General features: G+C 49.4%; 1 pseudogene; it reads right to left on the bottom strand.

Moving 5' to 3' along the window:
* Positions 1 to 25,987, bottom strand: part of LOC129785156 (hydrocephalus-inducing protein-like) — a 91,229-nt pseudogene that overhangs the window by 32,541 nt on the left and 32,701 nt on the right.

The raw sequence follows: 25,987 nt of genomic DNA, 5'->3' as shown, positions 1-25,987 counted from the left end.
GGTCCCAGGCAGATCAGGTTATCACTTGTTCGCTGGCATGGCAGGTAGTTTTACGCCACACTCACGAGCTAAGAGGAGGTTTTTGAAAGCTAGCAGCCCTCAGGAGAGCCTCCTGGCTCAAAGCTACTGCCACGACTAATGGACAACCCACCAACACCCTCAGATGGCTTTTCCTCCCGTAGAGGTGCTCGGGGAGATGGATGAAGATGAAGGAGCACACACTGCAGTGCTTCGCTGGCAAGGGGAGAGCAGCTGGGATTCAGCTGCAGGTTACCAGCATCACTCTTTTTTACCTTCCCTTTTGGACTGGCAGGGATAAGCAAACTAGATCTGCTCCACTGCCTACACTGCCATCCAGCAGAGGATCCCAGAGCATTTGAAAAGCCAACTCACGGACTTTCAGGCATTGCATCACTTCAGTGAAATTAATGGGTTTATATGCATGAAGACAGAGGCCCCGAGAGGTGAAGGGACTTTGCCTAGCATCACCCAATAACGAAGGCAGGACCAGCATCTCTGAATGCAAACCCTTACATCCAGCCTTGAACCACTTCAACATTTTTCTCTTTTTGGCCTTCTCCTCAGAGCTTTGACACAGGTCACCTCTCCCTCACTCGGTAGTTGTAGCAGCAATCATTCTAGTGTTTAAAGCTCGCAACCGAGAGGTGAGAAGGGAGCACTGCTGCAGAGCACTTGCTTCCCAGCTGGCACGTGGATGTGCCCCCTTCACGCTCCAGTCCCCTGGCCACCAAGGACCAGCAGGTGACTACTCGAGGGCAATGAGGGGAAGGCTCCATACACAGCACATCAGGGCAACGTGGTATAAACAGGACCGCAATCACCACCCAGCTAAATTCCAATACATTTAGAAAGGAAACACAGCCATGGACATTACTAGCAGCACGCAGACAGAGCCTCGGGCAAATGCTGTCACCAGTGCCAAAAATACTTTCTTTGGCTTGCTCCCTGTGGAGTGTCATGAGAAATGTTTTTCCACGGCTGACCTACAGCGCTGTGCATGAGCGGGGCTTCCAGGCACCGAGATGAGCAACCCTCAACTAAGCCTTCATCAACAGACAATAATTCCATTGTTGAATCCCAGAAAGTCCTGCAGGAGCGAGACAGAGCAAACCCCTGGGTAGACCTTGTGATGATCCAGGTCTTTTGGGGTGACAGCCAAGCGCAGGGTGCTGAACTGCCTCCTCCCATTGTAAAAGTCCTCTCTGCTCTGACATCTCAAAAGCTTCTGCTACAGCAGCACAGAGGCCTCGGAGCTATGACCACCCCTAAGACTGCAAGTAAGGAAGAACAAAGCACTCTGCTCAGAGTACAGAACACGAGCTGGCATAAGATCAAGTGCCATTGGAAAAAAATGGGTTGAAGTTAACTGTGGGGAAACCTGGTTGCTTCTGAGGGGAGAGAGGATCACTCAGGGTCCCATCTGAGATAGGCAGGTGGGAAGAGATGCTAAAAGAATGGCGCAGGGACGTACTAAGAGAAGGTCATGAGACTTTTTCTGTTAACACACTGATCTTGCACAGAAGTCACACACTGCGCAATTAAAAACAGAGAAGAGTGGAAAACTAGTTTTGGCCTTCAAGGCATTTCTGACCTAATTACACTGAACTTTATTTGCTCAGAAGCCCTCAAAAAGTTCTCCAGCTGAAGGCAGTTTCCTGACCAGCTCTGGGTTCAGACTAACTCCTATACACCTACAGCCATTCAACTCTGAGAAGGCACACAAGGACTCCCTAAATCACCCCAGCTTCTAAGTGTCTTTTCCAGTGCATCCCCTTGGGCTAGAAGTGTTTCCCTGCTGCCCCAAACGGAATTTCAAAGCTTCAGAGACACCCTGTGGAGAGCCTGCCCCACCTCTCAGCACCACGAAGACACAGGTGCTGACGCCCCAAGGCACTTCCAAGTCCTGTGCTGCCCTGCCTTCCCCGCAGAACCCTCCACCTCCGAACTCTCCGAGCCCCGGAGAAGGGGCAGGGATACCTCGCTGTGCTGGAAGCCGGGACAGCGCAAGGCAATTCAGCATCCTACAGCCGGATGGCCTCAACGTTCGGGGCCAGCAAAGCACCCTGCCCTGCGCACTACTGGACAAGAAGGCTGAAGAAGGTTGCCATCTTATCAAAGCTGGAGGGGAAGAAACTGCAGCGAATATCACAACAGGTACGCTGCCTGCAGCTGTTAGGTGCTACCGCTCAACGCAGTCCCAGGTAAGGAGCGCCGACACCTTCCTCAGCCTCACAGACCCTCTGCGAGCCCAGGGACCTGGCCTCACTGACTTAGGGCTCCCACAGATGGGAATTTGCTCTCCGAGGAAATGCAACCTTTCCTCCCCAAAACATGAGCTGGAACATGGATGGAACCGGAATGGGAAGCACTGAGCTCCATTACCCTGAAGCCCAGGGGGGGACACCCTGGTGTCGTGGATGGTTTACTTGTCCTACGCCATTCAAAAAAGCACCAACATCCCTCTGAGGCCGTACGTTAGTTTTACCCTTGGGCAGCGTGTCTTACTTAAATGAATCTTCCCAATGAACCTCAGGTTCTCCTGATCCTCCTCTTCTTGACTAACAAAAGCCTTCCACTGGAGTGGGCTATGACTTTACTCCGATTGTGGATGACCACGGATCTGTGGTTTGACAGCGTGATGTAGGTCTTCCCAGCTGTCAAGGAGTTCCTGTCTAGCCTGATGTTGACATCTTCAACTACTGCAAAATGAACTCCACGAAAACTATCATGATCTCGCTGTCTAAACCCATGGCCAGGTGGGTCTTGAAACAATGGGTATAGTTCTGATCTTAAAAACCAGGCTGAAGCCTTTGAAATTTCTGCCCTTCTCCGAAGTACAGAGCAGCTTCTATACGAAGACTGAACAGGATTCCTCAACCTAGAAACCACACAGGAGATAGGTAGGTTTGTAGAAGTATGAATGGCCTGGGAAAAAGTGAACAAGGAAAAAATTGTCACAATTTGTTGTAAAACAGGAACCCGAGGGCCTGAAATGGTATTAGTTAAAATGAGAGAAAAGTAGTTCTAGTACTTTTCCTAGGAATATTCCTTCCTTTGGAACGTACTGCCATAGGTGCCTACAGGCGCTCATCGCTATAAATCCACAAAGCAACTGGACAAAGGCTTGGAAGGTAAAACCATCAGAAGCGATTAAACAAAGACGTGAATAAAGCCTCCAGCACAGAAAAATGCTGCCTCCAAGGCCCACGAGGGAGAAAGCATATGCACTGCCTGCTTCTACACGCTTTGCTAAGCATCCCCTACCGCTGCTCTCCTGGAGAGCACTTACACTCCCGGCTGCAGGCACCGAGGACGCTTCTGAAGGCTGGAGGGCTTTGCCGGAGCACCTTCTACCACAGAGAGAAGGATCTGGCATCGTGCTGACTGTGTAAACCCACAAACCTCCCGGTACAGACGAGAGCGTGCAGACGCCAGCGAGTCAGGAGGGAGCAGCAGGTCTTTCTGCCAGGCAGATAAACTGACACAGCAGAGCTGTCAGGGTTGGCCCAGGGCAGCTGCAGGCTTCATGGCCTGGGTGCCAAATTAGATGTGACATTTATTTAAGACTCTTGATGGTTTAATATATAAGTCTGGAGGAAAAGAAAAAAACAACAACAAAACAATCTCTGTACTGTACCAGCAATGTAGCCCTAGGTATTTCACCTGATGGGGTAATGTCCGTGGGTCTGTGCTTTGGGATGCTTTGCTGCCATGAAAGCACATTTACTGAATCCAGACGTACCTGCCCTATCGTTACTTACACAACACGATGATCTTATTACAGGCTGTCAGCTCTCTCATTCTTACATGCTTTTGACGTATTTCCCAGAGACAGCAGGACACAGCTCACTCTGCAACCTGAACAAAGCAACACCTGAACTTGAAATTAAAAGAGAGGCTTCTTACACAGCAGTAGAGCAGGTGCTTTGCGCTGTGCACTCCTGAGCGATGCTCTCTGAGACAGCGGGAACACCACCGTGTTTTATTCCAGCATCCATCTGCATGGCTATGGCCACCGGTATCTCAGCACATCATGGTAACTTTTAACTATCTGAAAGTAAGAAACCCAGCACTGGGTCATCCTCTGGGGGGCCTGTTGTGCAGGAGGAGAGGGAATTTACAGAAGAGCTAAAATATCTTTCCGAATATTAAGCAAACCCTTGAACAAGATTTCAAAACAAATTTCAGGTTTTATGAAGAATGCGTTCCCAGCATTCAACAGCCAGTACCTTCCTCCATCGATTACTGCTCTAAATATTAGGAAGCTGGTAGCCAGATGGATTAGACTGAAGAGAAACAAAACAGCACTCTGCTGCCTTTCGTCCTCACCGTAATATTCTCCCTCTATCCCTGTAACTCCCTCCTCGCTGAATTTGGATTTTAAACCTTTTTAGGAGTGCATGACAGTCAGGTTCAGAATATTTGGGTAACAGGGAAAGCAAGTTTAAGTTAATTTGCCCAGTTTGTCAGAAAACTATGCCTGGCTCTCACCTCTTCTCAAAGAGACAGGTCCTGCTGCTTTTTCACTGAAAATACAAGCAAGCAACGAAAGCCGAGCTCTTCACTCAGAAGTGTCATTGTACCTCCACATCGACCCTTTGAGCAGTTCTTTTGCTCCTGCTACTATCACGATACCCAACTGCCTCACCATCACCAGCATATTCTGGTTTTTCAAACAGCATGCAAAGGTCTGCTGGTACCACTTCACCACCGGAGAAGGGAGTCACTTCACCAGGCTAACGATCTCTGGAAAGCGAGAGGAGTCCCCTGCGGCTGGATCCAGCCCTCCCCACCATATGCTTTTGGCTGCACCTCCCACAGAGCTACCTCGGTCAGAGTCAGGAGCGCTGCTCTGAGCTGTTTTGCTGTCAGGAAGCTAATGGCATCACCTACAAAGTGTGCTGGGTCTCTGACAAAGGCCACCTGTCAGTCCCCACGCTCCTATTTCCAGCACTAGAGCAAAACACAGGGCAGCGACAGTCATTTTTAAGTGCTTCTCTGAGGCAGTGCTCATGAGCTACCTTCAGACATCATTAAAACCATCGTGCTAGTTACTCCAGCCCTAGGAGCAGCTTGTTTATAAACCTCACCATTAAATAACTGCTGCCAGCACAGGGGTTTCTACAGGACCATTGCCCAGGCTACAACAAAGCTCAGGGCACCCTAATCATCACTGCTGCCACAGCTGATGCTGTCAACAGCTAAAGCCCCCAGCAAAGCCCCCTCTGAGCCCATGCAGCCCATCGCAAGGAAAGGATCTGCTACCCCAGAGCACTGCAAGCCACCGTGAGACAACAGATGGGCAGGAAAAGGGAGATGGAGAGCAATGACCAGCCACAGCGTCTACGGGACAGGTCGCAGGCTCTTCAGACGGCTCTCCTGCACTTAGGAGTCACCTTGCTTTCCACCAGGCTCCTTGTTGTGCATCCTCCTGTAATGGAGCACCCAAAGGATTCCCCATTACCTCCTCCGCACCGTGCTTAGGAAGGGCTGTTGGCTTTCTTACGGGATGAAATACTCCAGCGCAGGAATATCTGGGAGCCAGCACAGAGCCTTTGTGCTGCCCAGTGTGAAGGAGCCTCGCAGAATGGACTGAAAGGACAATGAAACTGTTGGATAACACAAGACAGCGCTGCCGCATATCCAGGATGCCGTGGGCTATATATAATCATTATTGGTACTACAGCCATGATACGCTGGGGTTGCTGATCACTGAAACATTGCTTTTGGCCCACGGGGAAAGACAGGGCAGGAACCTTCCTTCTGATTACCTGGCAAAGACATGCTTAATACGCCACTTCATAAATCAATCACCCTTCAAGCTACTCTTCTGCTTCTCAGCAAACGCTGATTGATCCACCAGGAAAGGAGACTAATGAATGGTCAGTTCTGCCCCGAAACGCATCCAGGGTTCATGGCACCTAAGAACATACTAGTGATTTCCACTGATGATAGAAGAGACAAGCTGCAGTCCAGGATGCCCTGCAAAGAGATGAAAACTACATTCTCCCAGAAATCCTTCACAGGCTAAGAACGGGATAGGCGGCGTCACATGGAAGTCTGCTTCTGGGGATGAACAAAAGAGCCAAAAGGAGACTTTTAACTCCAAATAACCCTCCGAGCACCCACCCCCAAGCCGTGCTCATGCAGTCAACGCCACGGGTTGCTTTAGCAGCATTGTTGTCAGAAGGGGTGTTACATAGTTTGGGAGATATAAAGCCATGACTAACAAAAAAAAAAAAACGATCAAGCAAATGAAGCACAAACTTAATTCCTCTTCTTCTACCCTCAAAGCGACAGACCATCGGCTTTGAAACAGAAGGCCCTAGAGAGGGGCGAAGGCCATACTCTGTTTGCAAGAAATTTAACAACCTTATCTAAAACAGTATATATAAAGAAAAATCCTTGTTACAGGCAGTTGTGGAAAAGGGGAACAAAGACAGGAAACAGTTGTTAACTGTTAGCTGATCTGACATAAAGGAACACTTTGGAGAGCAATTATACTCACCCATCAATCTAATTGATTTGAACCATAAAAGCCTATATAACCAATTATTTGTATAACGTATTAGTTACCAATCCTCAGTCCGTTGCAGCACTGCTACGATTAAGATGCAAAGTCAACATATAATTGCATCAACTCCTATTTACACCTTTTTTTGCCTACAGTATATGCCACCCTGCACTCGCTTTGAAGCAGACGTACAAGAACATAAAAGTCCAACAGAAACTAGCCAATCCTGCTGGGAATTCTCACAAGTGAAGGAAGAAAAGCACAACATGCACCCACGACCTGAGGCAAGCAGAAAGGAAAATCCCTTTGCAAAGTTCTTAAATGCCTGGCAGTCCAAGGAAAAGCTGGAGCAGCCTCTTGTAATAACCACGGCGTCAGAGCCTGGCTTACACCTTAGGATAACACAGGAAACAAGATCTTTAAAAATCACCAAACAAAACAAGTTTGTCTGCATCTGCTAGCACTAAACACAAACGGAAATAATTACATCAGTTCACGCACTACAGTAAAGCTTTGGAGCCAAGAGAGGCTGCTGCTTAGGGAAGCAGAAGGTTTCCCCACCTCCCAGCACTGGTAAGAAGCCACTACCAGCCTGCCTGGTGTTGAAGGATCGGAGAATTGCGCGGCGATGAAGAGCTACAGACCTGACCAGCAGTGGCACACAGCGGTGGCCACCAGAAGCTATGGGGCTGTTGCCGTGAATTTAGCTCGATAGGAACCGAACACACTGCGACATCAGAGCCGCTGTGAACGCTCACACCAGACCAAGGTTAAAACCAGAAATGGTTTTGGCATTCCCACCCTGGTACCCTGCACGACACAGGCACAGCTCAGGTCAAGATGCAGCGAGGCAGAGGGTTTGCTCAGGCAAGTCCTGAGCCTCCTCCGCTCCGGCTGGAGTCGGCACAAACCGCGAGGGCTCAGCAACCTGAGTGATCTCAGGAACGTGAAACGCAACACAGCAAGGGCTGAACCTCAGCTAAACCCTGCTGCCTATCCACATCCATCCATGGGTTTGCAGAGAGAAAAGACAAAGAAAAAGGCTTGATCTAGAGGCTAAGTCAATAGGATTTTCATTTTGTTTTCAAACAAGTTCCTGGAAGCTACTGATGGTAGTGCCAGCCTGGCAAGATGACAAGACCTTCGGTAGAAAGGGGGTTCTTAAAGGAAAGAGAAGAGAGGCATGCAGAGGTGGTTGTCTTCTCCAAAGTCTGCACAAACCCACAGACTAATATCACAGCAAGGTAATGTTTTACTCTTGCGAGTAGCTGAGATGCCCAGAGGTGATGGCACATCCGTGCTGCCGTTACTCGTTCAGCCTCAAACATCAATAAACACGTAGGGCTGGGATTTAATGAGCTTCCTGCGTGTGTACAGTGGCCACTAACACACCGCCAAGCCCTTGCAGAGGTGGCCTCATTTACCAACGTAAGCTGATTCAGCTAAGCCCAGCATCAATTTCAGATGAAGAAAGGGATTCAGCACCCCAACACACCGACATTCCCGGCTGGGAACCCCATGCTGATCTGTGCAGGAGCTGAGCAGTCAGCAACGCCCCTGACAATTCCCCTCGGCCCATTTGCAACGCGATGCAGCCCCTACCACAGTTTCCCACCGCGGCCGAGATGCACAGGCTGTGCTTGCCCTGCTGCCAGCCGAGCACACCCGGTTCTGTAGTTACCGTCATCTTCACCAAACCCAAATGGCTCTAACACACCACACCAAACTCTCTGTCGTGCCACAGGTGACTGAAGAGCTCCACATCAGCTCCCTAATTAATCGTGTTTCATATGCCTTGATTTTTCCTGTGATCTCATGCCTCATTTTCCCCCATTTGTGATGAAACCTCGGTGCTTTCTCAAGCTGGCGGTTATCACTCACAGCTCCAGAGGCTGCTGCAGCACAGAGAAGCTGCCTGTGGTTAGGCCGAGAAGGGCAGAGGCACCTCAGGGCAGTGGCTCAGGCCGTCCTGCGTAGGGCAGAAGACCCAGATCCTCTTCTGACATCCCCTGCCACCCTGAGCATTGCTGCCGCACTAAATACAGTGATCCCCAGCCAGTTCTTCCAGATCTACCCAAGAAATTCTTTTGTTATTATTTTTTATGCTTACGTTGCCCTAAGGAGATCTTGTCTATCGTGCAAGTGTTGGTGCTGGCTTAGAGGAAGGGGAAGATCTGAGGCCAGCTCATCACGCTTACTGACCAACCCAAACCACACATCCCAGTAGCTCTCCGGTGCTCAGTACCAAACCCCCCTGCAGCAGCCCCCCGCGTGCGGGCAGCCTAAGCAGCAGCTGCTGGCCAGCCTTCGGGACTGGGGGGCTGGCGGGAGCCTGCCAGGGAGGAGACGGCTCCGGCAGGGCTTGCTTCTCCACGCTGCAGGCTGGAATCACCACCCCTGACGCGTTTGACAAACACACAGATGTGGTGCTTCGGGACACAGTTTAGTGGTGGGCTTGGCAATCCGGGGTTAAGTTGGACTTGGTCATCTTCAAGGTCTTTTCCAACCTCCATCATTCTATGATTCTACGAGGCTGCTGGCATTTGCCCCACGCCTAGCAAGCAGCAATGGGGAGGAAACGGTGCTGGGGACCCCCTGCTTCCAGGGCCAGGCAGCAAAGCTCAGCGGCGGGGGAACAAGGCAGCCAGACCCCTCCCTGACCCAGGGCAAGGCAAGCTCTGCTCCACATCCAGCTCCCAGCGTGCTGCACTGAAGAAGCCTATTTAGCTGCTCCCTCCTGCCATATAGGAATAACCTGAATCTGGCACAGAGCAAGTTTTGCTGCCCAGGGCTCAGGAGGGGAGACATGACTTCACCCACTTCCTACGGGGACAGGAACTGAGCCAGCGCAGGAAAACTCACTCTGATTAACAACCACGGAGCCAGAATCAGACCCTGCTCGCACTTTCTACCTGCCCTTGAAGTAAGCAATTGAGGAGCCGAGGCTGAACTCTCCCATCTGTGCCCTGGGTGTGCAGAACCACAAAGGATGCTCTGAGCCTGGGTCTGCCATCCACAGCAAACAAGCCAAGATTTGCTTTAGCACAGCTCCTGCTCAGCAGCTGTCAGCCCTCCTGCAAGCTGTGTGGGAAGTTGAGGGAAAACAGGGTATTCATCTGCCAAACACCTAGACGGTTCCTCAGCAGGCTTTTAGCACAAGGCTGGAGGCTTCCAGCAGGACTAAAACCACCGAGAACTACTCCTGAGCCACACACGTTACCTCTCTTCTGGGGAAACCGCTTTTTGGGGCTCTGAACCAAGGGGAGACAGAAGAGTAATGGAATAGGCAGTTCTGCTTGAGGGCTGCCTCCTCTTGGGTGTGCTGTCTCCTAAAATACTCCTATGGGTATGGGTTCTGATCTCCCCCCTCAAAGAGGGTGAGATCCTGCCCCAGGCTTTTGCTTCTGCATTAGACTCACAGAGCTACTGAAAGAGAGCCATCCGCATCACTACTTTTATTACTGACAGCAATAAAAGCATCTCAATACATAGCGTCCGTCGGCCACGCACAAGCTCAGTGGTGCTTTGCTAATTACTGAAGTTTTCTGTGCTGACAAAGAGATGCCAAGGGATGCAGCAACCGATGGGGAAAAACTGCACAGAGGAATTTCAATACCGCACCACAGATCCCCTGGGCTAGAAGCGTGTTGTAGCGCCTTGCCACAAGGGCCAGTGGGCACTGGAGGCACCCACATACAGGCACAGGATCTGGTCCTACACCTTGAAGACCACCCATCATACTATACTAGTACTCGTTGGAGACAGGAGCCTAATGTGAGTCAGCATTTAGGGAGCTCTGAGTAGAGAAGCAATTCTCCTTCCACAACTCCAAGCATCTCGCCGGCACCTCCTGTCTCTGGCAGCCTTCTTCACCTGCATGGAGCACCTGCCGTAGACGTTATTGTTTTGGATGGCATTGGACTGGTGGATTTGCTTTGCACCTCTGGCACACCTCTGGGAACCCGTCATGCGTCTCCTCAGCCACGTGTCCCTGAGCAAAGCTCACCTTCCCACACCAAGCTGGTGCTACGCTGCCAGGTTGCAATAAATGTTGTTACTGCAGCAAACTGGGTTTGGTGTACAATCAGCAGCACTCAGGGCAAGCAGCTTGGGCATCATCTCACTTGAGCAGGACTTGACAGCTGAAAGAATATCGAAACTTTATGAATACTGGATTGGTTGAGACTAGGACTTACCTCCATAAACTTATTTTCCCACATCCACACGGTCCACACAGGGTGGGCTGAACGTCATCTGGGAAAGGCCAAGTGACCGACAGGACTTTCAGTGGTATTGAAACCTTTTCCAAAGCTGTACGAGTGCTTCGCACGCAGGTTTCAGAAACCCTTTCAAGTACCATAATCTGATGTTAAGGTGCTGGACAGGGATATGCTGGAGCCCAGAACATCCCAAGTCACCCTCATTTCAGTACGAGCTGGGATTTTTCACACCCAGACACATGTACACAGGCGAAAAGGAGGAGTTTAGGCATGTAAAGCACTGAAGGACAAGTTTTCATTGTAAATCATTACGCTCATAGCAGCAAACATTTTCTCCACACTCATCCATAAATTTGTAGCAACAGAACCGCCACCACACACACAGTCTATCCAGGGGACAGTACCTGTGCTCCTAACCAGCCCAAAAGACACACAATTTAAATCAACCAAATCATACGCTAAGGGAAAAATTGTGACTTGTTCACATGGAAGAGCTCCATGCTTGCTTAAGCAATGCTAGGGACAGATCTGACCCAGCTTCAGCAGAAATTTAAGCAACGTTCACCTGATCCTGCGTAAGTCACCCTAAGAAGGGTGTGATCCATTGAGAACGACTGCTGCCTGCGAGCAAGTCAGTACTGATACACAGCCAAGCGAGGGAAACGCCTCCCAACACCTTAAACTGCTGTTTTGCTCTTAGCACTTCTGTTTCTTAATAAACACTCTGTTGGTGGCTCTGAAAGAGCAACCCGGCTGCTTTCTGTACGCGCGTCACAGGGAGCCTGCCGTGGTGCCGGACACATTAGCCAGGGCTCGCCACGCGAGGTCAGGGAACGCTGTCTGGTGCTCTGCACTACTCCTGCAATAAGCTCTGCACCACACCTCGAAAGACTGATTGATTACACGTTTCTGCTTCACTTTAGCAATTCATCTCAGCAGCCTTTCACTCACCTGTACGCTTCAAAGCTAGAGAGATAATCCCTTCATTATCCCCTTGCTCTCCTTCGCAATTTGTAGTTTATTTCAAAATAACTGCAACATTGTACTGGCAGGCAGGAATGAAATCCTGGGTTCATCTCCCAGGGAGCTGCACGTGTTCCTGGGAAAACACCCATCTCGGAGCCAGCAGAGAGTTTATCCCCGTGGCCTACCCACACAAATGACTTTTGCAAAGATTGACTATGGGGGAACCAGCTGTTTCAGTAAGAACAAGACTCTCAGGTTTTTCAAAGCAAGCCACGAAGATCCTGGCCCTAATTATTCGCTCACTCTGTTCCGTCACAAAGTATAAACCCTACGGCCCTAATCTCCACTGTCACTGCTCATCTGCCCCAGAGAAATTCTAGCCCTCTGAATTTTATCCTATAGATTCTGTATAGGCATACAAATAAGGCACGTTTTTGTGCTTCCCTAGCTGATATTTCAGTCACCCGTCCTAGAAACTGTTACCCAAAACAATAAGCTCCTCTGAGTGAGCATCAACCATTCTCCGTGAATATGTCAATAACTGGAAAACATTAGACAAAGCTGAAATAAGTCGTGAGGCTACATAAGTGTTTGGAAGATACAGGAGCATTTGTAACTTCCACAAACCCAAGACAACTAAAATGCTCTTTGCCGGGCTAAAGCAGCACACAGTATCCCCTCGGTTAGGACACCACACTTCCAAGGACCAACGCTGAGGAACAGGGACAAACCAAACCTCCCTCTCAGGCGAGAGGAAACACACGCCAAGTGCCTTCACGCAACTGAGGAAGCGCCTCGTTCGGCACCACAACATACCCCTGCTGAGCCAAGGCCGACAGAAGCATTCTAACATGGCGCCTTTTCCTAAAGATATTCCCCGCTTACTCTTCAGTGAAGCGTAAAGCTGATGGTGTTTCTGTGGCCTGACCTCAGCTTCTCCTAGCCTAATATAAATGTTACACCTATCTCGGGAGGCAGCGAGCTCTTCCTGCCAAATCCCAAGAGCCCTCAAGTCCTGGCTGCATTAGTCCTGATGTCGTGAGCTGTGGGAGAAGGCAAAAAGAAAGAACAAGGCTCTGCGGCAAAACAACGTAGAAGCAGTGCAGGGGACAGATGTGTAAGAGACAGCGGCATTGGAGCGAGTCTGACAGAGGCACGCATTCCCACGTTGCGCTTCAAACATAGCACCGCCAAGGAATGAAGCTTCACACGTGCATATGCACACCGTAACGGAGAATCAAGGTTCCTCCCGCCTCCGACTCAGCAACTCCCAGCAAAACCGGATTCCAAAAAACCTCATTCCTGCTTGAGGGGATGCACTTTAAAAGCCCCCTAAACACCAACTATTTGTCACTTTTCTTTGAGGCAAAGCCGGGACAGGGGAGATACACCTGGAGAGGCAATTAAGGTGACCGGGACAACAGGGAATGATGGCAGATGGCAGTCATGGGGGGTGCTGGGTGGAGAGCACCCAGCCGACACCAGCATCCCCCAGGGAGAGACCGGCACACAGCCACACAGAACGAGGGCACACGCAGCCTTTGCCCCTTACCTGCTCACTTAAGCACCGAAACATACAGAGGTTTTGAAAGAAAAGGTTTTAGAAGTAGTCTGCAAAGCAAGCTTAACATTTTTCTGCTTTGAAAGGTCTCTGTTTTGAAGGACGCAGAGACTGGGCACCATGCAGTGCCCAGACCTTACCTGTGTCATAGTGAACTGTCAGGGGCCTGGAATAATCACCAGTCTTCTCTGGGTGGAAGTCCACCGTTACTTGCATGGCATCGCCAATCCCAAGAGTCCCAGCGGAGGGATCAACAGAGAAAGGGCTGCAACACGGAGAGGCACATCAGGATTATTGTGGGACCTTTGGGGACTACGTTCCTTCTGCCGTCCAGCTCACTCCAGCTCACCTGTATTAGCAAGGGGCCAAGAAACCACAGTCAGCAGCAGAAAAAGAGAACATACAGGGCCAGGAACTGAGCCACCGACCCAACTCCTGAAGAGCTCCAGCCCTCAGAAGATCCTAAGCGATAAAATGACCTCGTCTCCCCCATACCCTGCATCCAGTTTTCTGCAGCAAGGCTCAAGAGTCTGACTGCTAGCGATACGATCGGAGGAGGGTTTTTGAAGGGCACGGAGATGGCAAGAGTTATTTGCATGCACAACTTGACACTGAGTTCCTCAGGAATCCGTCTTTTCCTGCCACCTATAAACCTCAAGAGATGCAAATGTCAAGGCAATACCTGCCCCAGTGAGATTACAGCCTGGAAATCAGACAGGGAGAACAGAAGTTTATTCTTGAATGACCGGAGAATAATTAGACTTTAATGGCAGAATTAATCTATCTTTCTTTTTTTTTTTTTTTTTACCTTGAAAGCATCCTGGGTTTGCCTCAGAAAGGGCACATTTTATCAGCATTTCAATGAAAGCTGTTCTAAGCAAAGAAAAATCTGTACGAGTGCAAAGGCAGATTAGAGTGATACAGAAACAAGAAAACAAGACACAAAAGGAGTATCCCATTTACAGCCTGAACAATTAAATCTCTAGCTAAATGAAGCACCGCTAGCAGGAGCATATCAAGGCACCTTCAACAGGAGGTTTTCTGCGTATTCACAAGCAATGCAGTCTGGGGCTCTGGGTTGTAATCCAGGCTTGGTAACTGTTTGCTTGGCCTACTAGAGAAATTCTGTGCAATGTGTGGGAAATAGTATGAAAATGTGCCGGTGTACTTTAGATTTAACAAGAGCAATTATGATTTGTCGCCAGGTAAACAGCTCTCAGCTGACAGACACATAATTCAGTCCTTTAATGCTCAGGGAAAAGTCAGATGCAACGTGTTTCTGCATAACAGCAGCTGGGCTTTGTGGCTCTTGTACAGCCTCACTTAGAAAGCAAGTTATTGGATTTAGTGCTTTGCTGGTGGTCAATTTGTCACCTTAAAAATATTTTCTGCAGAGTTTTACAGTGATTGGGGAGTGCAGCCCACAGAAATAATGAGAAAAAATGGAGCCATGCGCAAGCTGAGCTTCGCTCATGGAAGCAGTGACAGCTGATGAAACTGCTGGAGTTCCTGCTCATTAAGGAGACACTGATGCAATTGGGGGCCTGACCTGCTCCCATCACGACTAGCAAGAACATCGCCAGTGACTAATGGGGAAGCATTGGGCCCGCAATGTTCACGTGCTGGACCTGAGGCTTTTGAGAGGGAGGAGGAAAGCCAAGGCGCCGCCAGCCTCAGAACCGGGCTGCTCTACATGGCCCTGCACCTGCGCTGGGGGTTGTGCCTGGTTATACTGGGCAGGGCTCTGCTGGTGCTTGGCGGGGATCACTGCCTGCTGTGGGAAAGGCACAGAAAAATTCCCCCCCACCTCTTTTAGTTTGTTGTTTTTACCAGAAACATTGCCAGAACAGAAAAGCTGCCGGTTAAGGGCCACACTTCAGCACTACCTCCCATCCCATGCCCTTCCTACTCCATCCCCATGTCTGCATACCCCTGCCCTCAGATAGCTGGGATGGGAATGACACTCCTGAGGATGACTTCAGGGGATGCCCGAGAAAGTAGATACCTTCACATCTTCAAATTACCAGAGAAGAGGATCCCACCGAGGTCAGGACTCATTCTCAGGACTGAGAAACAGAGCACAAGTCAGACACCGCACCTCCTGCCTCCCACCCCACGCTGTACCCACAGGACAACTTGGTTCCTGATGTAGCAGGAGCTTGGTATCCCTCACGTAGACCTGCTTCTCCAAGACCCAGAGGGATGTAAGGTCCGTGCTTCACCTGAACTCTGAACTTCAGTCCACATCACTAAGCTGTTCCCTGCAGCCTACAGATAAGAGATGCTAAGGAAACGTCCCTGACACACTAATAGCCACATGAAAACCACTGCCAACAGATGAAGCTGGCAGGCTAAACTTTGGCCTTTTAGCCATTAATTGTGAGCTGTTCTTTACGGTAATTCTTGTCCTGTTAGATCTACCCTTGTAATGAATAACTACTGCTCCTGACAAAACAGGAAAGATAAGGTTTGGAGGTTTATTAATAGCTCTTCTTCTGACATGCTTTTCAACTACGTCCATTTGTACGTTTGCTTTGTTGTACAACATCTAAACTTTCACAGGTCCAGATCTCCCAACGGTGCCTTGCAATCCCCAGCTTGTATAAACTCATCTAGCCGCACCAATCTGAGGGAGACCTTCCCAGCAGAACCTGCTGAGATCTTGCCCGTAATTGCCCTTCAGAAAGGGAACAACACCAGATTAGTAAGCAATTTCATTGTGATCTGTCTTGGCGTTTACATCTTGCTTGCTTTCACCAGGCATCAGCTCCCCAAGCTGGGCAAAAGTTAAATCCCATGAGGATACCACAGGCAAAATACTCCTGACAATTTAGCAACCAACTGACAAGTGAACAACGCTGACAGTTCTGTGGCTCAGGCTTTCCCGACTACCGCGCTGCCTTTCCTCCTGGAACCATACGTTTAGTCAGTGCAGCGTGCAACGAGGCTGCAACATACTTCGTCCCATGGTATGTTTCTCTTCTACAACCAAAACCCCTTTACTCCTCTGGTGCCTTAATTTGCATTATAAAATCATCTGAGTTTGTGAGAATTGATTTCATTAAAAGCTGCCTCCAACCCCAAGACCGACAGTAAAATTACTGGTGATTGAATTGCCCCCTCTGTCAACTAAGACCTATTGCAGGAAAAAACCCCCAAAGATCACTTAATCTTGGCATACGTAATTTTTTGGTAATGGTATAAAAGCCAAAGTCGAGCACTGTAACCACTCCAGTAAACACAGTCTGTTAGGTCAAAGCATCCAAGACTCCATCTCCATACTGAAAAAATCCTGCACAGAGCCAGCATCTCACAAGCTCTCTCTTTCCCTCTTTCCCTGCACGTAGGCTCTGTTGTCACATCCCTGTACATCCCATGGTAACTCTCCAGCCCCACACCTCCATGTAGTATAATGGGTACTGCAGGGAGGGATGCAAGGCGGCTCCTGGCACTGTGCCATGTAGGATCATTTCCTGAGCTTCCAGAGCTTGATGGGACATTCCTAAATGGACCTTCTCAGACAGATCCTCTCTAACCCATAGCACAGCACAGCACAGTGTAACGTCAGGAAAAGGCAGTGCTGCACTGAGATCTGCTTCCAGGCACCATTTTCAACTGAAATGTACTGGAATGACATTTATCTCCATGAATGCCGTGGAGAAGAAACTCACTAACCAGCCTTAACAATGAGAACGGCAGGAAAAGACTTTTTATATTTATACTATTGTTATTTTTTTTTATTACTACACTATGCAGTGAACAGCTGGGTATGGGCATGCAGGGGGAGGACAGGCACAGAGCCAAGCTGCATAATGGGGAGTGCTTTGGTGTCAGGGTTCCCACACACACACACACACACACACCCTTTACGACACACACACACACACACCCTTTACGAAAGAGGAGTCAAAACGTGTCCATGTTTTCTGGTAGATACCACGGCAAGGGAGAGTTCTGAACAAGCAACAGCAGAAGGATGCTGAATTGGCCCCGTGGATTCATTTGAGAGCTCTGCCGTGGAGTAAAATACACCATACAAGTCCTTAGATAAAGTTGTAAGAGGCAAGGAATGTCCTTATGAAGTGACCCGCTGCAAGAGCAGAGCTCGCAGTACTGACCGAGAGGAAAGGTTAGCATTGGAGATGGGCTGAAAAATGCACTGAAGGTGAAAGCTGGTAGGTTACACTTGATGCCAAGGGAATTTTGAGAAAGGAGGCAGAGAGAAGTGATACGAGCAGCGCATTGGACTAGGAAACTGTGGCGCCTGCGGCTGCCTTGCAAAGGGGCAAGAGCCTGAATTCGCCCAGGCCAGAAGTCTCAGTTGTGCAGAGAGAGAATGAAGGACACAGAGGCCAGCTGATGGTCCACAAACTTTGATCTCTCATTCCCTTCTACTCCACTAAGCCTCCTCCCCCTCTCACGTGCACGCATGCTTACACATAGCGGCACACAAAACTATTATGTGATATTGATGTTGGCTTTAACACAACACTACATCCGTACTCAGCAAAAGTTAAGCACACACTAAAGCTGCTTCAGTTCTCCACTAAATAGGAAGAGACTAAAACAGTCCTGAATGTAAGTCTGTAAGGCTGGCACTCCTACCACCTATGCCATAACTCTTAAATACTGCGTCTCGTATCTACACATTAAGCTCTCCAGGACAGGAAACATCACGCATTAATGTCCAAAGCACAGGTTTAAGTGTTTGTGATGCTGAACAATCATTACGGGAGTCATTCAAAAGAATGCAATGACATTAAACTAAAAACTTCCCCTGTCGTTAATAATGATGCAGCCTTGGTCACAGCCTCTAACGCAGGGAAATTAATCCCCTGACATGAGGAGGAAAACGGTCTCTCCCGCGAAAGCCTCTGTAAGTAGAGTTGTTCAAAGACAATTAACAGCTAATGACCTACTTGCCTGTGGAGCAGTGTATTGGTGAGACTCTCCAGCCAACTTGTCATGCCAGCTGGGAGGCCAGTTCTTTTCTGCTGGGGCTGCTGGAGCCACTGAGCTCACCTGGGACCTCGGGGCAGGCACCTGAGCAACTTCTCACAGCACAAGCAGCAAGGAACCCACTGTCACCCAGCGCAGTCCCCAGCACTGGCTGGAGAAACCACTCCTGGCACACCATGGCCTCATCGCACAGGGAGAACGTGGTTGTTCTGCTCCCAGGCTGCAAGGGGACGTGGTGACCTGGTCAAGAGTGGGGAGCACTCGGATTTTGAGTGGAGGATACAAGCTTGGGGGAGTACAGTCGAGATACTGGAGGGCTGGGCTGCTATTCAGGGGACACAGCAGAACCGCATGCAGCCGAGGGATGGAAAATGCAAAAACCTGTATTTGGGATGGAAGAATCCCTGGCAGTGCAGGCTGGTGGGCACGAAAGCCTTTCTACAGAAGAGGAGCTTAGGGGCTGGAGCACAGCACATACAGGGAGATGCTGGGATCTCAAGGCTTTGCACAGCCTTGAGAAGGAAAGACGAAGGCTGGTATCACTTGGTCTTACTTTTCGTGTTGAGTGCACACCTGATCAAACTTTGACACTGGTCTTGCTTTGAGCACTGTGTTTGCTCACATGATCTCCAGAGGTCTCTTCCAAAGTTATTCTAGGATTTTATCTTCTCCAGCAGCCCAATTCCATTTCACGTGTTCCCCAAATTTCTCATATTATTTCTTATACATCTGTGCATATATATAGGCAGATGGTAGACAGACAGGCATTAGAGGAACTCAACCTTTAAGAAAGTTCCCAATGAGGAATTCATTATGACATTTCGCTGAACACTTAAAGCAAAAAAAAATAAAAGAGCAGAAAGACAGGAACCTCAGAGTATTTAAAAAAGAAATCTGAATGAAAGTGGGGGCGACCTAATTAGAATAAAACGCTGCTTATATTCAAAGATCATCAGTTTGAAATTTCAGACTGGCTTTCAAAAGTTCATAACGAAATGGAAGAGATGACTGATGCCTTTGGCTGACATGGGAAATCTTACCAGCTTTTGATCTCTGCGCACACGCAATCCAGTTATTCAGAATTGTACTTTCTTGTGTAGTTTGAAATAAAGCTTTCGTAACGCTTCCCATCCCTTTGTTGCAAGTCAGGACTGAAACATTCAATTGGTGAAGTTCAGCATAAAATCCAGATCAAGCAGGATTCAACGTACGCCGTATCACGCGATAGAACAGTTGGCAAGGACATTGCCAAGAGATGCTACACACGACTGGGTACTTGTTTTGGTGGTGACAAGTAGATCTGGAAATCCCAGAGGGAAGCTGTACAGGGATTTACAAGTTCCTGCCTATGTATTTCCACAGTGAAAAGAAGCAGCCTGCTTGAACAGCATCCTGGAAGCCTGCTTCAACAGCCTTGCCAGGCTTTGGTAGAAGCCTCTTGGACCTTCGCATTTCCCAGGAGAAAGAGCAAAGAGCCTTCTCTCGACCCCTGTTTTCCTGGGGAAGAAACCGAAGCAACTCAGGTGCACTAAGGCAGACGGCACGTCTTTGCTGCATTCTGGACCTCAGCTCCTACACCAAAACCTCTGGGACCAAGCAACACGGAGCTAACTACCAGCCAGCTGAAGTGGTTTCCTTGCAGGTGCAGTTTCCAAAACGCATTACCCTCTCCAGTTCAGCAAACTGGAAAACCAGTGACTGTCTTCTCAGACCAAGAGGAACAGTACAGGCTGTCCACGACACAGCACACATCAGGCGCTTGACCAGGAGACTGCCGAAATACCACGTGCTTGTGGCCTCCCAGGGAATGGGTATATTTGGCCAATAGGGCCACATAACCATTTCAGAAGGTACTGAAGATCAAGGGGGTTGCTGGTAGCTACTACAGCATGCTAGAGCACTTTCCAGGAGATCTGAGAGAGACAAAGCTCTAGAAAAGGCTCCCAACCCACGCACCAGGTATTTGCTGCACCTTTTGCCTGTGCGCCCATCGGCATTCTGCTTTGGGGCTAAAGTGCAGGTTTGAAGCCGCTGCCAGCTCATCTCCACTTAAGAGCTCATTCTAATGAAGAATAGTGGATCCCAGGGACCAGATCAAACCTACTGGAAAACCAGGTTCTGGACCCCACAGGGTTTTTGTCAGGGTCTCAATACCAGTTGCTTTGATCTATCATCTCTGATTGCACTTGCTACTATAGACAAACTGCTGGTAAAGCTGATGATAAATTCTTAAATGTCTCTTCCACCAGCTCAGAGCTTGCCCATTTCTTAACACTGCCTTTGGTCTTCAGGAACTGAGCTCCTAGAGCTGTCGTCTGCCACGCAGGATCTTACACAGCCCGAGGGCAGTCCAGCTGCCTTCCTACATTTGCTCGTTCAATCTAACAGAATCAGTCTTGCACGACTGTGCACTGAAGACACCGTTGCACTATAAAACTCCACTCTGCAGCTTGCAGAGTTTTAGCAGAGGCTGCGCCATGCTTCAAACACTATAATCAACAGCAAACCCCACGTGCCCTGCCCATTTCCAGCCACGGCAGCAGTACAGCAGCTCACACGCTCTGGCTCCTTTTTGTCGCTGTTTACCAACTGTATTATCACACAACAGTGTTTTGCACAAAAAGAGATGAGCTCCCTACCTCTGAGGGCTGATGCAGTAGCGGGCCGCCCCGTTACCGATGTTGCGAACCAGCAGTGTTTTCTGGGTGCTGTACTTGACTGGACAGGCTGAGAAGTTCACCTGGTCGGGGAAGTCCAGGATAGCTCGGGCACCTATAGCTCGGAGAGGCACAACAAACTTCTCCCCTTTCTGTGATGCAGATGAGCTCGTGGAAATAATCCTGCGGGGAAAGAAACAATCTCAGCACAATGCTTTTAGTACTTTCCCCACGGCAGAAGGAAAACTGCTGTTTTCTATGGCTGTAGCAGTATCATTCAGTAACGCAACAGTACTTTTTACCTTCATGAGCTTTCATTCCAGTAGCATGACTTGCACAGGGTCGTTAACTTGCAAAGGAGAAACAACCCCATTGATTCACCTGCTTTTGCAGCAAGCTGGAAGCACCACAATTATCTGATGCTTTGATTCTGAGACACCAGAACAGTCTCTTCACGCAAGGGATCACAGCACTAACGCAACCTGCTTCGATCGCCACTGCGGACTATTGGAAGCACCACTGAGAACCCAGCTGTGCCACAGCACTAACTCCAGTGCCAGCAACGCGGCGACCTCGTTGAAGCTTGGCAGGGGATGCTCAGGTACACTTTCAAAAGGACTTCACCACATGCATAGTCAACGGTCAGTCTTCGGTGAAATACTTCACAAGCTGGACACGGTAATTGCGGCAGCGTCAGGGCAGTGCAGGGTACGGCTGTATTTCCTGCCCCTTCTCACAGCGTTATAGGGCCAAGGCTGGGGACACGCACCCTTCAAAAGCCACCTGATCCATCTCCCCACACCAGAGCTGGCTCAGCTCCAGACCCAAACTGTTTTTGCGAGAGGTTTCACAAGTACCTAAAAGCGCTAACAGTTCCACCCCTGCCCTCAGCAGCCTATGCCACCTCTGCGCTAGAATTAAAGGGTGTTAGTTCTTCCTGTGTCTGAACTCCGTTTCCCTTTACATCTCACCCAGCCTCAGGGGGCACAGGAGACAGCTCTGGCTGATGCCGTAATCACACCCCTCTGTAAGGTCTGTTCTAGAGGAGTAAGTGACGGCGTGCCTGGTTAGCACACCCACCCCAGGCAGGCGGCATCGGGAGCTGCACACGGGGGACACTCAGACACCCCACCAGAGCAAAGCCGGCTGTGCAGTCCCAGCCACTGCCTTCTGCAGAACAGAGCCAGGCAATCCCCCCCGCGCCCCGGCTGTCTGGCGTTTAGCAGCAGGAAGGCAAATCAAATTACCAAAACCATGTTACTGTAGAGATGAGCAGAGCAGTCTCCAGATGTATGGCGTGGCATCGCTGCGCTGGAACTATCACCTTGCCCCCACTGAAATCAGTGGTAAATCTGCTGCCATAGGGCCAGGAGCCATTACCCCCAGCAGCGCTCTTATGGATGAGCTGATAAAAACTCTGCTTCTCGTCACTCACTGGCTGCCCTGATTTTTTCCTCAGTGCTTTTAATTAATTTGATATTTTTATCACTGTTGAAGCAGCAAGCGCTTTAGGATTTTAATGATTTAGGAATTGCATACAGCAGCAAACTCCCTTCAGCAGAACCGATCCAGACTCCCCCACAGCTGGGATTTCCTGCTCCTGTCCCCATCCCCTCCTGGAAGGGCCCTAAGGCAGCCAGCCCAGGCACAGACACGCACCTATTGCTCTAACGCAAGCGCTGACAGCCAGCGCCTCACCCACCACCCAGCACCTCGCCTACCACCTGCTCAGCTGGGGTTTAAGCTTGTCAATACAGATGCTGCCCCATCCAAGACAAAAAGAATAATCTCCTTTTCTAGACATCTCAAATATTCACCCTAGAAACTGCAGAAGGGCTTTTGCTTTTCCTATTTGGAAGGTAAAATACTAGGAAGGGAACTGCAGCAAGCAACCTGCATGATTTAATACCGCATTTCAGGAAAGCGTTTCATCTTCAGCAAGTCGTTCTGAGTTAGCAATTTTGTACTCAATCTTGCAGCCTAAGCCCTCTAAAATAAAAGCTATGGGCAGCCCATATGAATTTAAAGCACCTATTATCTGGCTACTTCACATCCTGCGCTGTTTCGATCCTCAGAAACTCATTAGCAAATGAAGAATGTTATTTGCTTTTGTTGTTGTTGTTCTTTTGGCCACACTACTGTAACAAAGGCATTGCAAAGCCAATTGAAAGCTACCTGCCTTATTAAGTCTTGGCATGCCATATTTACTTAGCTCCCTCTTCCAGGTGCCAGGTAGGCAGAGGAGGATGCAAGTTCAGATCAGCAGGAGGATAAAGAAAAAAGGAACTTCAACAACTGGAGCTACTTGGAGCAAGTAAAAGGAAGTAATTGTCAAGGTGTTGTCATTGCTAAGGAGCAAATGGATCAACAGCAATGCAATTAAGAGCCCAAGAAATAAATCCCCCCCAAAAGCAAGCACAGGCAGCCTTCCCAGCTCCGTTGCTGGTGAGGGGCGCTGGGACCACCTGCACAGCAATGCACAAGGGATTTCTCCAGGGACCTGAGGGCAAGGCTAAAGCAACAAGGATTTGGTTTCACAGAGACAACCACGACCTTGAGAGAGAAAGATGCCTCTCGCCATTCATGCAGATGCACATTATGCTCCAAGCCCCCTCTCCAGGGACACCGTGGGACATGGCATCCCGTGCAAGGCTTGACTCAGCACTTCAGAGCGGGCTGACCCTTCAGCCACGCTCTACCACCCCACCAACGTGGGACCTTGCACCAGGCTGAATGCAGCGCCAGCCCAAACAGGGGGAAACCCAAGGCAAGAGGGGTGCTAGGCAGAAGCTGGCTGTTTGTGCCACTGTGAACCCATGGTCCCTTAAGCTTTTGAAAGCTGAATTGCCCTCCCTTGGGGGCAACAGGTTGCAAAGTCTCTACTTCAGCACTGCCTCGTGTTACCAGGGCACTAACCCTGCTACGCACTTGCTTGCAGCCTAGGGGCACAGTTGAGACCAGTTCAAAATGTTGTTCTGCTTCGCAACTGCAAACCCTTAGCAGACTGTTTAAGACCAGGTTTCTAAATAAACGTGCCTGGATGACAGAGGGGTTGCATCCCATCTATGCTTTAAAGTTTGCTGTGTTTAGACACAGCTTCAGGCTATAGGTTTTCATGAAAATACGACTTCATCCTGCATACAACTCCCCTCTCAGTTTCACGGAAGATACAGACAGTTGTACGATGGCTCCCCTTCTCGTGCTCCCCTGTGACAAGCAGTAAATTACAAGCTCTGGCCTTCCAGGTATCACCACTGGTGTCTGAACTGGCACCCACTGAGACTGAAGCAGCTGCTCGTCTTGGGTGTTGTTTCAGGCTCTTTGTAAACTCAGGCTAACAGTAATTACTGTCACAGCAATATCAAGCCTAACTGCCCAGAACCCCAAACTCAGATGTCAGTTTCCCTGCATAACCTATCCCAAATGCTTCACTGAATTCCTTGCAGCAGCCAACTTGCAAAGAAAAGATCCTTGTAGCATGAGGTAACACAGCAAGCCAAGCAGGGAAAGCTCCTGCTGAAACCCTGATATAAAAAAAGGCTGGAAAATAAGGGCCGTGACAACAGAGGAGAGACCAGAGGATGAAGATCCGTTCGCAGCAGAGGGGGTGCCCCTGCGCCTGCCCCCCTCAGCCGCCGGTTCGCAGGAGTCTTTGAAATGAGTCACTTGGCTTCAGGTTCCTGTGGTGCCGCGCCATTTGCCTTGGTCTTCTGCCCCTTTCCTCCTCACAAGAGTCATCTTAAAAGTATTCTTGGAATAGCTTCTGTGCACAACAAAACATCTAGCAGGGCTGGGCTGAATTTTAAAGGACTTCATTTCAGTCATGCAATAACTCACCGTCCTGTCATATTTCAGAGTAATCAATGTGCATTAATTCAGTCTCCACTGAGCATCAGCAATGAATTTCACAAACCTCACAGACTGAACTTGCACTGCCTGAAAACAGTGCACTGCTACAGTGAAAAGAGCAAGAGGACAACACAGAATAAGCTCTGCTATGTTTTTATGTGCTTCTTGCTTCCTTCTTCCTTTACAATAAACTACTAATAAGCCTGAAGGACGCACAAATGGAAGTATTTCTGTCTGTTGTTTATCTGCCGGTCAGTGCCACAATGGTTTCCAGTTCAGCAGAGGCCGTCAGACCATGACGCAAGAACACACGGGAACAGGGGCTGGCACGAGAACACCCACGCTGTACAATGGAGCCATAAAACAGAAACGTGCAAATCAGAAGCAGCAAGAGTAACAAACTGGAAATGTTGCCCAGCAGAAAAATTAGCAGTTCATTTATAACACAAGTGCCAATAAACCAAGAGGCGCGTCAGCTATTCCTTTTCTGACAGTCTGACCACGTGGCACATTCCCAAATGACTGCGAGACAGTAGGAAACTGCTCATTTTCCAAGAAAGGGCTACGTGGCATTTCAGCCACTAACAACTCACATGGCCCTATTACTTAGGGCTGAGGCACAATTTTACTCCTTTCAATCAGGAGTGACTTCACTGAAGTCAGACTTACTCCAGGGAAGAACAGATTCAAAGCAAGAGAATGACACAAACCGGCTCCTCATCAGGAAGACCCAGACCCCACTTCACTGGGTTACCCACAGTCCCTGTGGATCATGCAGTATCAGAGATGTAGGAGTTATTCAAAGGCAGCACTCCTGAGCCTTCCACAACTAACACACAGATACTCTGCAGGCAAGCAACTGCAAGCCCAACACAGGTGGCTTTACAGAACCATCTCCCAAAGCCTGCCTCTTGGCTAAGGGCTTTTCAAGGTGCTCTGCACATCCTGACCATGCTACTGATGCATTTCTAGCTGAGCGACAGCACTCCGGCACTTTCCTGACTCACACTCCATCAAGTACGAGACAAAAAGTTCGATTTATACAACATTCTGGTTCTGCTGTAGAGTCCCCATGTGCTCCTCACCAAGCAGCCCACATCCCTCTCCCAATGCCCTGCAAGGAGCACAAAACCCAGGTCGGCAGAAACCGCCAGGGTGTCGCTCAAGCTGTGCAGAGGACCTCGCTGGCACAGCTCCCTAATGCCACACGCTCACCAGTTCAAGGGCAAGACAAGGGACA

This window comes from Falco peregrinus, chromosome 9 (assembly GCF_023634155.1).
Source record: "Falco peregrinus isolate bFalPer1 chromosome 9, bFalPer1.pri, whole genome shotgun sequence".
NCBI lineage: Eukaryota > Metazoa > Chordata > Aves > Falconiformes > Falconidae > Falco > Falco peregrinus.
The sequence above is the reverse complement of the archived record's forward strand: the minus strand, read 5'-3'. Positions and strand labels throughout refer to the sequence as shown.